Source organism: Diabrotica virgifera, chromosome 3 (genome assembly GCF_917563875.1).
Source record: "Diabrotica virgifera virgifera chromosome 3, PGI_DIABVI_V3a".
NCBI classification, from domain to species: Eukaryota; Metazoa; Arthropoda; class Insecta; order Coleoptera; family Chrysomelidae; genus Diabrotica; species Diabrotica virgifera.
In genome coordinates this window covers 183,604,483-183,619,728 of record NC_065445.1, presented here as the reverse complement: position 1 = coordinate 183,619,728, position 15,246 = coordinate 183,604,483, and the positions used below count along the sequence as shown (strand labels likewise).

Here is a 15,246-nt window from a genome sequence, read left to right as displayed (position 1 = left end):
CTGTTTCCTTCATGACTATTGATGCATCTTTTTACTGTATTCTGTTCATGTCCCAGGCATTTATACATAACATATTTCCCGAAATCTCTGTTTTTGATATATATTTTATGTTCATTGATCCTGACGGTTAGTGGTCTCCCATAGAGTTTCTCCCACACAGAAATTGATGCATTCACATGACATTTTGTAATAAATCTGAGTGTGTTGGTTGTTTTGAATGTTGGTGTAATTTTTGTACTTATTGTCAATTCTTTTTAATTTATGTGATAAGTCCTTTACATATGGTATTATTGTCATCCTTGAGTTTCTTCTTCACTTAACGAAAAAGGTACGTAATACTAATAAAAAAGTTAATTCAGACAACAAAAGCAATACTTAAAAATTTGTTAAATTCTTGGTTTTATTGGAACAACAAAGCGATATTCATCAATTCATTATTTTCGTTAGTTGATCCAATGTATTACGTTTATTGAATGGATGAACATCCATTTATTAATATTACGAACACTGTTCACTGAACCAACGAACATTATTCATTGAAACAACAACGTCGTTAATTGACCGACGAAGACTATTCGTTGTGTCAATAACAGTGTTATTTCTCCTAACGTATTTCGTTTATTTCTACAATTATTTCCGTTTATTCTTACAATCAATTCCGTTCATTCCCACAATAAATACGGTTATTTTTACAAGCAATTATATTCATCTCTACAATCAGTTTCGTTCATTCCTACTATAAACGTATTTTATATTGATAATTACTGAATGCATTAGCTCAATGTATGATATTAATTGATTAATATAATTTTGAAAAATCCCCTTTTTTTGTCCTAAGCCCAATGGACTTTACACTGTGTGATTTCTCATATGATTTCACTTATACAGTGCGCTGGAAAAGTGTTGCCCCCTTATTTTATTTATTTTTAGCACATAAGCAAAACGATCGAACGGGTCGATTTTTGAAATAATCAAAGTATATTATAACATTAATGTTTCGAACTTTAGGCGATCCCTCTTCAGGTGACAGCTACAACTTTGGTTTTTTAAATAGGAAAGTACATCATTTGACAGCTCATTTAAAAGCGATTGAAATAGTGATTCCAAAATTGTATAACACTTTAATCCTTTTGGAGAGCACAGGTGCAAAATTTCGACCGAAATCTTTTTAAACGTCATTTTATTGTCGTTATCATTTTTTTGGAATCCTGAGAAAAATAATAAGTATTTTTGACAAAATTAAACGTAGAATAAAAGATTACATTATTACCGAGGGCTAAAAGCCCTTAGAATAAACAAAAAGTTTCCTTTGAATGGTATATTTGAAATTAAAAATCATACTAAATTTTATCTTTTTCACCCCTGTGACTTATTAAAATAATCATTATAGAAGTTCTGAGGGACCTCAAACCCTCGATAATACTGTAATATTTTATTCTGCGTTTAAATTTTTCAAAAATACTAAGTAGTTTTCTCAGGATTCGAAAAAAAAAATGAATACGATAATAGACATACGAAAACTTCCTTCCAGTACGGACTACACTTGGAAACGAAATGAAATTATTTGGCACTTCGGCAGAGGTAACAGCATTGTTTAACAAATAACGATAAGGGAAAGCCGTTACATTTCAAATAGTCAAGCAAAACATTTATTGTTTCAACAACTTCGTTTATTGTTACCATGATGTCATTGATTGTGGTTATTAAACGCAGTAGTAGATTCATTCATGCATTCGCTGACACAACAATCAGTTTACATCTATGGAATAATCAAATACTATTAATATTAACATTTGTACATTGTTTTAATGAAATCTGTACGTTGTCACGATAAACCAAGGTCATAATTACTTATAATCTACGAAATCAAGAAAGTGCTTTGCTGCCAGAATTACCATTATTTATTAAATATATCAAACTAACTTATTGTCTGAATAAATTGAGTGTTATTGATTAATGTACTCTAGTTATATTCACAATTATTATTCAATCATTGTGACAATAACCAAATACATTGATCAATATCTAAAAGTTCGTTGTAACAAAAAATTAAATTGTTGTTACAACGAAATACTATTCAATAATCACTGTTAATTAATATTACGAACTAAATTTTTTTGAGTGTTGCTGGACTGAACAGTTTCAGAACCCTAAAGGCGGGTTCTCACTTGTCAGTTTCGCTGACACAGTCTGACTGATTCATTAATAATGAAACATAAAAAGTGATGTTTGCATTCACACGATTCATGTTTTGCTCCATTCAGTACACAGTTAGTCCAAACATTTTATGTGGTAATGAGAATGGTTAAAAAAATGAGACCACCTGTTCGCGAAGTATGTTTGCAATAATTAGTAAATGAATTACAGAATATTCTAGTGAATCAAAAGAAAAGAAAACGTCGTAGATGGTGGGTCAGGTAGTCAGATCCTGGATATTTTGCAGATATGTATGGGGCTGTGAAACTATATTGAAAGAATTAGCCTTGAAAGATTGTGATTCATATACAAAACACTTAAGAACAAATACAAATTTCAAGAGATTCTGCAAAAAATGCTCCAAAATTGCTCTCAAAATTTGCCACTCTGAAAAAATCTCGAAAATTTATGTTCTCATACTTTAGTTTCTATTCATTATGCGATCATGATCAGTCAAAAATGATAAAAAGTAGACCTGGTATTCACTTTAACTGAAAGTATGAATGTACTGTTCATTTAAAATGAAAATGTGTTCTCATGTTCATTATTTGTTCAGTATCACTGAATCAGTTAGACTGCGTCAGCGAAACTGACAAGTGAGAACCCGCTTTAAGATACTTAGGTGAACACGGGAAAACAATTTAACGAATGAACCGAGAAACAATTGAAAGGAAACGTTCTTAAAAATAAAGGAGAACTGAAATAGTCCTTTTAGCAGTGATCAGCCTTGTAAAATAATTTCTTAAAAATATCACACTGCACAATATAATACTCACTAATAAATCAGACAGCTTCTTGTTTTTATGATTAATTTTCTTATTAGAAATTTACTAACATAACATCTTTAATTGCTACGTTGCGCAGTCCGAAGGTAGACCTAAGCTTTCGGAATTTTGTAATAATTAATAGCAAAGCTTTTTTTACAATGTACAACCGTTTCTGCGCTAAATTACCGTGAATATTTAAACTCTAAAACTACAAATTCACGTCGATACTGCGATGTGCAATCTCTTTACAAACAGCCTTAGAGATAATCATCAAAATTTATAGCTTAATAACCTTCCCAACTAATCAGGTTATTAACTAATAGCAGCAGTAACGTCAAATTATATGCTATCTACTACTTTTTCTGTTTCGGACACCTACTGAAGAAGCAGCAAAAATGTAAAGAGTAATGCTTTGATGTATTTATTAAATAATAATTCTTAAGTAGCCATATTATGGGAAACATTTATTGGTATTCGTTGTGCAATTACAAGCAACCTCTATCTAAAAACATAAATATCTTTTAACAGTTTGTTTTATTCTGGTGTAATTGTTTTCTTTTGCATTAATAGTTTGGTTGAATTTTAAAGTTTCTGCTTTTATTCTATTACTAAATACATAATAATTAAGGGTACATACTGTGAGTAAGGATAAGTATATTATTAATAGAATAAGTGTAAAAATTGACCTGAGCCTCCCGGTTCCCAGTCTCCATTCACGTCTATTAGCTTAGTTTCCTGGTCGTAGATCCCTCTCAAACTCAAACTTATATCTCCAACAAAAAGCAACAGTTCGATACAAAAATAAACTGTACGAAATCTGCACAGTCAAAAAAAGAGTTAGTTATTTCTGGCAGATTTCTGGATAATGTTGTAGAAGCATGTAACAAATACTGCCTAAAACTCAATTGTAAGAAGACAAAAATAATGATCGTTAGTAAAAATACGAACATTAACGTCCAAATTACCGTAAACAGTACACCCCTAGAAAGAGTACAAAAAATATACTATCTGGGCTGCAACATTAAGGATACTTAGGATCATAACTACGAAATAAAAACTCGTATTGAAAAAGCCAGACGGGCTTTTAACAGTCTTAGGAAGATTATCTGCAACTTATCAATAAGTATCAATATACAAATAAGAATTCTTAGATGTTATGTATGTCTTACAGAAGATGCCATAAAACGGTTAGAGGCGTTTGAAATATGGTGCTACCGACGCGACGTATTTTGAGGGTCACATTACTAGAGAACGGCAGTTCTCGCCAGTAGCGCACACCCACACCCCCTACACGCGACACTATATATACACGAAATTTTTAATTTTCTAAATCTAACTGAATTGAAATTTAAGCCAACTCCCATCTTAAAGTTCAGGAAAGACTCACCTATTCATATGTCTACCATCCATTTTGGTCCAAGGGTGTGGATTTTACGGCCCTTCCTATTTAGGGTCTGTTTTTCGTTCTCGTCCCCAAAACTCCCAAAAAACTCGAAAATTTAAGTCCGACCTTTGCGGCTTCTAATATTACTGATCATTACCATTCCAGCGCATGTCTAATTTTGAAAATCGGTTATACCATTCAAAAGTTACCGAGCTCAGAAATATGACTTAATTTGTATTTAAAAAAGAGAAAATGTTTGTGGATATGTATGTATGTGGAAAAGTTAAACCGATCTGAATTTTTTTTCTGTGTTTGAAGAGGGGGTCAGGGCCGATTCAGAACCGGTATAGTTTGTGACTTTTGACCACCTACAAGCCAGCTATAGGACTTGGTTGGTGTAAAACTATATATTTATAGACTAGGTAGTTTTTTTTTAATTAAGAGATAAAAATTTTAATTTGCATTTTGCATTTACCATTTAAATATATTCGAAATTAAATAAATTATAAAAAAGTGATAGAACTTTAACGTTTTAGTATTGTTATAAATCATGTTCGGAATCAGTAGCAAAAAAATATATCTACAGAATTGTGTTTTACTAAAATTGGCGTTAATGCATTAAAATTAACATTATAAATACATGCATATTCATTTATTGCCAAACGTATGAAATTTGCAAGTTTTCTTATAATTTATGTTAATTGAAATATAATAGCAACGCAGTACCGCATTTTTTATAACTAAATAGTTAGCACGTGTAGTAAAGATTTATTTATTTTTAAATTATATTTGGTATTCAAAATAAAAAAAACTGTCTGTGATATAGGAAATTTAGGAATAAATTTATACCTAAAGAAATACAAAACTAATAAAATGTAGATATTATACAGATATCTAGACATATATTCATATAATCGTCCGCTTTGATCTTTCCTCCTTCGTAAGGATGTAGTGGCGTCATGTAATTTGTTTGACTGTCTTTGTCCAATTATTATCTTTCTCATTTGCGTGTTGTTTTGCTTTGGAGAACGATTAACCAGTCATATCATGTCCTTTATTTGGTTAGACCATTGCTGGAGATCTTCCTCTGGATCTTTTACCCGCTACGTTGCTTTCAACTATCATTCGTTCCATGCCTTCTCTTCTTCTAGTTGTCCAAAAGATCTTATAATATTTTGATTAATAAATCCGGGGAGTCTAGTTTTTATGTTAAGTTTTTCTAGTATTGAATTATTTGTGCGATATGTGGTCCATGGTACGTGCAACATTCTACGGTAGACTCATATTTCAAATGCCAAATAACCATTTTCAATTTCGTTGCAACACGAAACTATAGCCGCATAATTCGGTTATTCATTTTTGATTTACATGTTTACTCTTATTGGAGTACGAAGGGAACCATTCTCGTTGGAACTTTACCACGCTGAGCAGATGGGACGTGAATTATAAATTGTGAAATTCCCTCATCTTCCTTAGTCTCAGCATCCGTTATGGCTTGGACATTGTAGAAGCCTCGGAGGTGTTACCAGAGAAGGTTCCCATTGTTTTCAGTCTGGTGGGATGTAGAGTAACATTGTTGGATGTTGTTTTATGTGCTATTAGATTGAAAACCTGGTTTTTTGCTAGCAGTTGCCGCTAGGGCATCCCTGCCATTTCGTTCGTTGTAATACGTGACCGCACGCCGGGGTTTGTCCTAGTTGGGTCGGAGAGAACAACATATGTGCCTCCTGATGAGAGACTAATAAGTTTCGAAACCGGTAGTGGTGCTTGCTGCACTTTCTGATTGGACTGGAATAATGATGCGGCTGTAGTTTCGTGTTGCAACGAAATTGAACATGGTTATTCATTTTTTATTTACATGTTTACCCTGATTCGAGTACGAAGGGAACTCGTTGGAACTTTAACTGAGCAGATCGGACGTGAATTATAAATTGTGAAATTCCCTCATCTTCCTTAGTCTCAGCATCCGTTATGGCTTGTAAATTGTAGAAGCCTCGGAGGTGTTACCAGAGAAGGTTCCCATTGCTTTCAGTGTGGTGGGATATACAGTAACATTTTTGGATGTTGTTTTATTTGCTATTAGATTGAAAACTTTTTTTTTTCGAAATCTATTGATGTTTAATCTAATTAACAAGAAGATATAAAAAAGAAGAAATTCAACACAAAATTTTAAGTGTCGTTTAGTTCGAATTTACATACGCGATCTGAGAAGCAGAGAATGATGATTGTAACGATATCATTTTCAGTATCTGTTTACATTTTGTGGAGGTACTATAATAACAATTTTTTTTAATTTGAAATGGATCCATGGAAGAGCTGTCGCCGTTCAAAAAGCTGTTAGAAATCTAATATATATTTTGTCAGTGTTTTATATCATAAACTACTCGGTATATGGTTATTATCCAACATCAAAAATGTGGCATGAAATAACAATAATTGTTTAAACCATAATAAAAATAATTACAATATTCTCTGCACAAGTGTAAATGCAACATTACTAAAGAATTAAACAAAAAAGACGATGAAGCAAAAGGAAGGCCAAAACAATAAGGAAATTAAATGTGTTCGAACAATATTAGAAAAAAATACGATTAACAGCGATAAAAATAATGATATACGAAACATACATAATAAGCGAAAACAGGACAATTCATAAAAAACGCATGAATCAAAAGTCAATGCAATCGAAATTAAATATTTGAAAAAAATGTGAATAAGAAATGAACATATCAGACACATGACAAAGCAGAAACCTATTACTAAGCACATTAAATAGAAGCAAATGTTCTGGTTCGGACATATTAATAGAGTTAAACCAGAAAAATTACAAGGAAAATATTAGAATTGGGAAGTAGAAGGGAAATGAGAAGGGTAAAACACAGAAGGAAATCGATAAATCTGACCGAAGAAATAGAAAGGAGTAAAGGGAAAAGTATTTAAGAATTAAAGACGATGGTAAAAACAGAAAGTAATGAAAAAATGTAAGAAATGTAAAGGAAGAACCGGAATCACAATCCGACGCCTGAAAGGGCAAAATGATATGGAAGAAGAGCAATAAGACCCACATTATCTGATAGACGCAATGGCTTTATTCTGCAGACCACGCATCACAACAAATAAAGAAAACAGAAATACATACATATATCTATATGCATAAATAGGAAGAACTTTCAGTAACAAACAGTTATGATTGGATGAATAAAGTAAAATTAACAATATCAGATTCAAAAACAACATATAGTTTAATAAAAGGAAATTTAGAAAGAGATCCAATTATAAAAATTAGAGGGAAAACAATAAAAAGAAAAAAGGAAACAAGATATTTAGGTATTATAATAGACGAACAAAAATTATTTATAAAACACATGAGTTGTGTCTGTGAAAAGGCAACAAAGATCATGCATAGCATTGCTAGTCTAGCACAGAAGGAATATAGAATTTCGTTCCGACAGATGAGAATATACCTAAGTACAATACTTGCATCAATTGTAGGGTACGGTTCAAGTGTATGGGCACATAGATCAATAAATAAAAAAAATGCAGAAAAATTAAATAGTGCTCAGAGAGGATTTCTTGTAAGAATGACGGGAGCATTTGGAACAACTGCAACACAGGCACTCACAGTTTTAACTGGAGTAATACCAATGCATTTAGAAACACAAAAAAGAGCATTTAATTATTGGCTAAAAAAAGAAAAATATGAAAAAATAATACAAATAGTAGGATTAGATATAAGAAATAAAAGAGAATTAAAAGAAATAATAAATAGAAAAAGACAAAATGAATGGGAAAATTCAACAAAATCTAGACGTTTATACAATTTTATACCAATACTAGAAAACATTCCAAATTATTTTAATCCAAAACAAGGTTTAGTACACTTTTTAACAGGACATGGACCGTACCCAACATATTTGGAAAGATTTAACTTAAAAGATGATGCATATTGTGAATGTGGAGAACTAGGTACACCAGAACATATAGTGTTACATTGTGAAAATACTATAGAAGAAAGAACATAGAGAAATGAGAAGAAGATTAGAAAGAATTGAAATAAGAGATATATTACAAAATGAAGAATATTTTGGAATATTAAACAATCTAACAGAAATAATATCTAAAAATCAACAAGAAATTTATAATAATAGAAGAAGACAACAAATAATCCAACCCTGATGAAGTTGAGTAAGATAAAGTTAAAATAAATAAAATAAAATATAAATTCAAAAATAGATATTCACAATTATAATAATAATAATTCAATATAAAATAAATAAATAAAAATAATAATTCAATAAATAATTCATTAGATTAAAAAAAAGAACTACCAACTCTCTTCTGAAAATAGAGGGACTGTCTTTATAACTTAGAAGGGAGTTGATAGTACCAAAAATATTTTAACAAATATATATTGTTTCTTTAAATTGGTTAAATGTATTTGTTAAATGTAATTAATAGATTATGGGAAATTATTAATTGTAAAAATAGATTTAGTAGTTTAGTAAAAAATGTAAAAATATAAAAAAAATATCTGTAATCCCATCAGGAAAAAACGACCTGGATTAGTCACTAGAGGCCAGGTCATATGTATGAACAATAAATAAATAAAAATAAATAAAAGTAACAAACAGTAATAGAGTCGTTTTTTAATAATGTTGGTAAGACTTTCGAAACTTTATTTATAAACATTTAAACTACAATAAACACGTCTAGAAAAACAATTCGAAACCGAAATGATTTTCAAACAAATATATTTTTTATGTGCTTTACAATAATTAATCTTTTTTATTTAGAATTCAAATTAAAAATTGATATTTTAAACCATAAATATGTAATTCAATTATTCTTAAGGATACTTAGTTGAAAAAGTATAAAAAGTTTTTTGAACTGAAATGTTTCTCACTTCCAGCTTCAAGAGGTATTACAAGTACTTCACTACAAGAAGTGGTCTATGAAATACTTGGAAAAATTTATTAGAAAAAGAATAATTAAATAATAATATGATAACAATATAATAAAGTGATGGAGAATAAGAAGGGGGTTCTATAACAGGAAGAACAACTATGACTGATCAAATAAGTATGTTAAAATGAATACAAACTAACAGCCACGAACAAAACTTACATATTACATATCGCACCTCCGCTCAAATAGTGTCTCAACTCAAAAAAAAACGGTCTTATTGCACCAACAGTTTAATAACACTTCAAAATATTATCTAAAAAAGTGTTCAAAAGTATTTAATTTATAACGTTTATAGATCAAGTATTTGTCGTTAGATGATACTAGAGTCATTATATGATCACACAAATTAACAGGGCATCGAATATAAACAGTGTCACATATCGACTTGTGCAAGGCATTTGTTCATCTAAGATGTATATAAAGCGTCGTTTGTCGAGTTAAGACAGTATACGGGATAATCTTATTCAAAACAATCTGCGTATGTGCGTATATCAAGAAAAGTGACACATTTATCAGTTATTTATCTTTCTTTTTGCTGTATTTTTTGTTTAATGTGGTTAATTTTATTTAAGTTTACATAATTAAAAAATATGTCTGTTAACCAGAATAATCATATTTATTATATTCTTAGGGAAGTACATATAGATTTTCACTTCGGAAAAAATCAAAAAAGATAGAACTTTTTTAATTTCATTAAGAAATGTTTAATAAACAACATATCAAAAAGTTCTACTCGAGAAGTGGGTGCTTCATTTTTTATTATACAAATGAACTGCGAAATTCGATATTTTTTTAAATAACTCCGAAAATATAAATTTTAGAAAAAAACTGACTTGACCATTGAAAAATTCAGAAAATTTTACAAAAAAAAACCTTATATGGAGAATTTCCTAAAATTAAATCTGTATCTTCTGTAATTTTTTATTTATAACGCTAAAGTCACCCTTCTCACAAACATTGGCGCACTGTAAACTAGAGTACGGCGAAGTGCACGGTCGAGTAATTTTAATGTAATTCTTTATATAATGGATCAAATGAAATTTTACAAATTGAACATGAAAAAAGAATAATTAAGCTATCTTATGGTTATAATAGAAAGAATTAAAATGTATGGAGATAAGTACGGTGTGAGCGGAAATTGAGCCTTACATGAATTTTGTTTAAAAATGATTTAAAAATGTGTAACTAATACAATTTTTCTTATAAAACTCTCAATTTTGCACAACTTACCTTTTAAGTGTCTTGCTAAATGATGTTTGATTAAAAAAATCTCAAAAATTTAATTCGAATGATATGACGTCTCAAAAAATGTAATTTTTGAAATCTTCGTAGTTTTATAGAATTACCACCAATTTAAAACGGTATTACTCAAGTTTGAATAGATCTATTACAGTTTTGTAAGCGATTTTTTAAAGCCTAGGATGTAATGTTTAAAATGTAGTAAATTATTTTACTTTAGAAATGAAATAAACTGTTTCTTTTTGAGAAAATTAAGAAAGGTAACAAAAATGTAATACAGAAACCTAAAATTACCAGCTAAAAAAATGTTTATACAAAGTGATCAAAACTTTTTTCTGTAAAACTTACCTAAAATACATTTAATAACAAGCTTCAACAATAATAAATGATCAGCAAAAAAATTTTTTTTAGCTCTTATACAGTATGTCTGCGTAACTTGGAACCTATTGATAACTTTTTTATTATAAGTATTACGGAAAAAGTTATTCCTTATAAAATACTGTGCACCGTATATAATCTAAAAGGCAATCATCAAATATCAAATTTAATTAATTTTATACGAGGTATGTCAAAAAATATGAATTTCACTCAAGAGTAAAGTACCTATAAATTTCACAATATCGAAAATTGTTATTAAGAAAAGTTGTTTGGAATTAAAAAAATTGTTTTAGTATTCAATTACATCCTTCTAATTAAAATATTGTGAATAATAAAGGCACTTAACTCTTAAGAAAAATTCATATTTTTTACATACCTCGTATAATATTAAAAAAGTGTGATATCTGATGGTTGTGTCTTAGATTTTAGACCAGGGAGAGCATTTTATGAAGAATAACTTTTTTTCGTAAAAGTGATAATAAAATAGTTATCATAATTGTAATAAAATGATGATGAGTAACCGTAATTTGAGAAAAAATTGAATTTTTTTTTCAATTAGAATGATGTAATTGTATATTTAAACAAAGTTTTTAATCTTAAACAACTTTTCATAATATCATTTTTTGATATTCTGGAATATAAAGGTACTGACTTTACTCTCTAACGAAATTTATATTTTTGACATAACTCGTATAAAATTGATAAAAATGATATCTAATGGTTGAGTTTTAGATTTTTGACTATCCAGAGTATTTTATGAAGAATAACTTTTTTTCGTAAAATTGATAATAAAAAAGTTTTTCATGTGGTTCCTAGCTACGCAGACATACTGTATAAGAGCTTCTGTATAAGAATTTTCAAATTGCAATGCCATATTCGGATTCAGCATAATCAAAAACAAAATAGAAACATATTTGAGTAAAGTAAAATGATGAATTTAACGATATTTTTAAAATTATTTATACAAAACAATTGTTATTGTTTAAACAATTAATATACAATTATCGGCCAAATCTGCGAGTAGAACTTTTTACTCTAACATGTATATAAACTAACAAAAAAAGTTTAAGAAAAATATAAGCTTGTTTGAATTTTTTCGAAACAATGCATGTTTTCGTTCTAATTGCACTTCCCTATCTGTACTGCAAGACCCACTTTTGATAAATAATATGTCGTAAATTTTTCTTTAGTTTATGTGTATAGTATCACAATTAAAAAAATATGTTTTTAAAATATTTTTAACAGAATTAATACGCTATTTTGTAGAGCTTCAAAAACCTTTGTAACTGACTAAAATAGTAGTTATTATACAAGTTTAAATAGTTTTTGAATTAAACCCGAAAAAGTTCTAGCACAAACTTAAATCGTCGTTTTCGTGATACTTTGATTATTTGACTTATGACACTGTTTGAGAGGAGGTGCGATATGTTATTTATCGATCTTAAACAAGTATACGACCCCATAAATCGGAGAATGTATATGAGGCCATGAGAACATTATAGAAATACCAGAAGGGCTTATAAGGCTAGTGAGAATTACTATGCTTAGTAACACGGTAAATAGAGTAACAATGGAGGAAAGCTATTCAACGCTGTTCACAGTGAATAAAGGATAAAAATAAGGGGACCCGCTAACAATAAATTTATTCAACCTATGTATTATTACAAATCCTAAGAAGATCAAATATTAGCACAAGCACGACTATTTTCAATGTAACAGTGCATAGAGGACGCGAGACGCGAGTGATGTGGTGATAGCAGCGATAATAAAAAAAAACAAAAAAAAAACATAACAAAAAGTTTTCCAGAAATTTGAACAAGTGTGAACATACGGACTAACAATAAACTAATCAAAAACTCAATATCTATACGGAAATGAGGGGAGCTATATCAAATATATCAAAATGAAAGGAGCAGAGGCTGTCTATAGTTTTGAAAAGGTGTCAGAATATAAATATTTAGGAGTAACCAAAGCCAACACGAAAAAAGACATAGACAAAAGACTAATCAGCGGGATAGATCAGAGTGATAGGGTCATAAATTCAATATTGAAAGCAAAAAATGTCTCAAAAACCGGTAAACAGCGAGTCTACCAGACAATACCCAGACCGACAGTGATTGATTCCAGCGAAACATGGATTAAGAAAAGAATACCGATAAGAAAGTAGAGATACCTAATATGGGAAAGAAAGGTGCATGGAGAAATCTTCGAAGGAATCCATGAGGCTGAGAATATTTGGAGGAGACGAACAAATAGAGAAATAATGCGGATTTATGGAAAACCAATTTTTACGTCAAAAATACGCTAAATGGCTTGGTCAGATTATACGAATGCCAGAGAACTGAAACATTAAGAAAATACTGAAGGAAGGGGTAGTGGAAAAAATTAAGAGGACGTCCAAAGAAGACATGGTTGGAAGCAATAAAGCAATATTTGTCAGAAATAGGCGTAAGAGTTTGGAAAGAAAAAACAGGGGACTAGAAGAGATGGAGGGAAATAACCAAGATTCTAGAAGCCATGGTTCTACAAGGGTTGTAGCGCTGTTGTAGTTAAATATATCATCATTTTCTCTAAAATTGAAGCCTGGACATTAAATAAAAAATCTCAAATATGATGATGCAGACCAATACTGTGTATCAAAAATAACGGTAAACATTGGTAAATATGCGATAAAAATCACTTCTGCTAGAAGAGATAAAAGAATTGAACTTCAAAACTTTATAAAAAGTATTAGTGTAATCTAAAACTAATGACAAAGAATCAGCACAATTTTAACTATGTGACCCATATTATCTGGTCGTCAGTGACTTCATTGTGCAGAAAATGAATTTGATACATTTAATTACCACGCATATATACAAGTAAAGGACACAGAAGTACATACATTTTCAGCAATAAAAAAAACTTACAGTAACTAACAGTAAACAAACAGTAAAAGTTCTTACTAAAGATAAGTTGTTTTTTAAAATTATGTTGGTAAGACATTGAACTTTCAAAACGTCATTTAAAAGCATATAATCTACAATAAACACATTTAGAAAAATAATTGAAAATCGAAATTATTTTATTAACAAACAAACATTATTTCGTATATAACTTAAGTAATCTTTTTTGTTAAGAAATCCAAATTAAATATTGATATTTTAAACGATAAATAAGTAGTTAAATTATTTAACGCATAATTGAAACATTATAAAAAGTTTTTTAAACTCACTTTTAAACTGACATGCTGCTCACTTCCAACTTCAAACAATAATTTTATAAACTCACTATAAATCCCAAAAAGTTATAGAACTGCACACAAATACTATTATTTTTTAAATCACAACAGAAATCGACAGTAGTTACTAATCATATGACGGACACTCTTGTCCGACTTTTTTTTAATCCGCGATTAACAACCGGTCCAGCATAACGTGTTTCACTCACACATGTTTCAAGAACAACAAGAGACTTGGTGAAATATTTCTCCTCTCCAGTCACTACTACTATACCACCGGAGGAGTTAGTTCTTCGTTCTTCGGCCACCGCCGACAATCTACATCCCTGCTAGTCTCAATCGGTCCATTATAAAACCATTGCGTTTCGCTGTGTCGCTGACGTCATAGCCGCAGTGACGTCATCATTAATCGATGCCGTTATTACTGCCGTTGCGCCGGCATCCCTTCTTTCCCGAGGAAAACTCTTCAGTGACGTCATAGTTAGGACGTCATAACGGTGACGTCACTCGACTTCCGCCGGAACAGATTGGCTCTGCGGTGGCGGCCGTGACATAGACCTTTGTGTTTCTCTGTATCGATTTTCACGAGGGTTGAGAGTTACGTAATTGTATATCTATTATTTATATACCAGTTGGCACCTGTTCAACTGAAAAATTATTTTTCTTTTGAGAATTAATTGACTGCAATGATATAAGGGTGTAACAAAGTTGTATCATTAGAGTAAACCTTTTTGAAGTTATTTTTATAGAAATCCACCCACACTACCTTTTACTTAAAAAATTACAGAAAGTTTGATAGAAACAACTTTATTATTCACATGATTCCATAAATTTATTAATGAGTCGCCTCTTCGTATATTCCTTCGCTCCAACTTTTTCTCGGTCTACCTCTTTTTCTCTTTTCTTGTGGATATCATTTTAGTATTTCCTTTGGTATTCGTTGTTCATTTTTTATATACGACCGAACCAGATAAGTTTTTTTTTGAAAAGTCATCTATGATTATTCGTTTGATTCTCATTATTTCTCTAATACTTGATGGGTAATCCTCTCTCTTCTAGATCTTGTTGCTGCTCTTTTCCAAAAATCAATTTCCGTT

General features: G+C 30.2%; 1 protein-coding gene across 1 annotated transcript in view; it reads right to left on the bottom strand.

Annotated features, from left to right (window-relative positions):
• Positions 1 to 14,446, bottom strand: part of LOC114336199 (probable nuclear hormone receptor HR38) — a 233,318-nt gene extending 218,872 nt beyond the window's left edge. The window contains exon 1 of the mRNA XM_028286529.2: positions 14,144 to 14,446. The gene's annotated coding sequence lies outside the window, so the exon portion shown is untranslated. The remainder of the gene's footprint in view (positions 1 to 14,143) is intronic.
• Between the last annotated feature and the right edge of the window lie 800 nt (positions 14,447 to 15,246).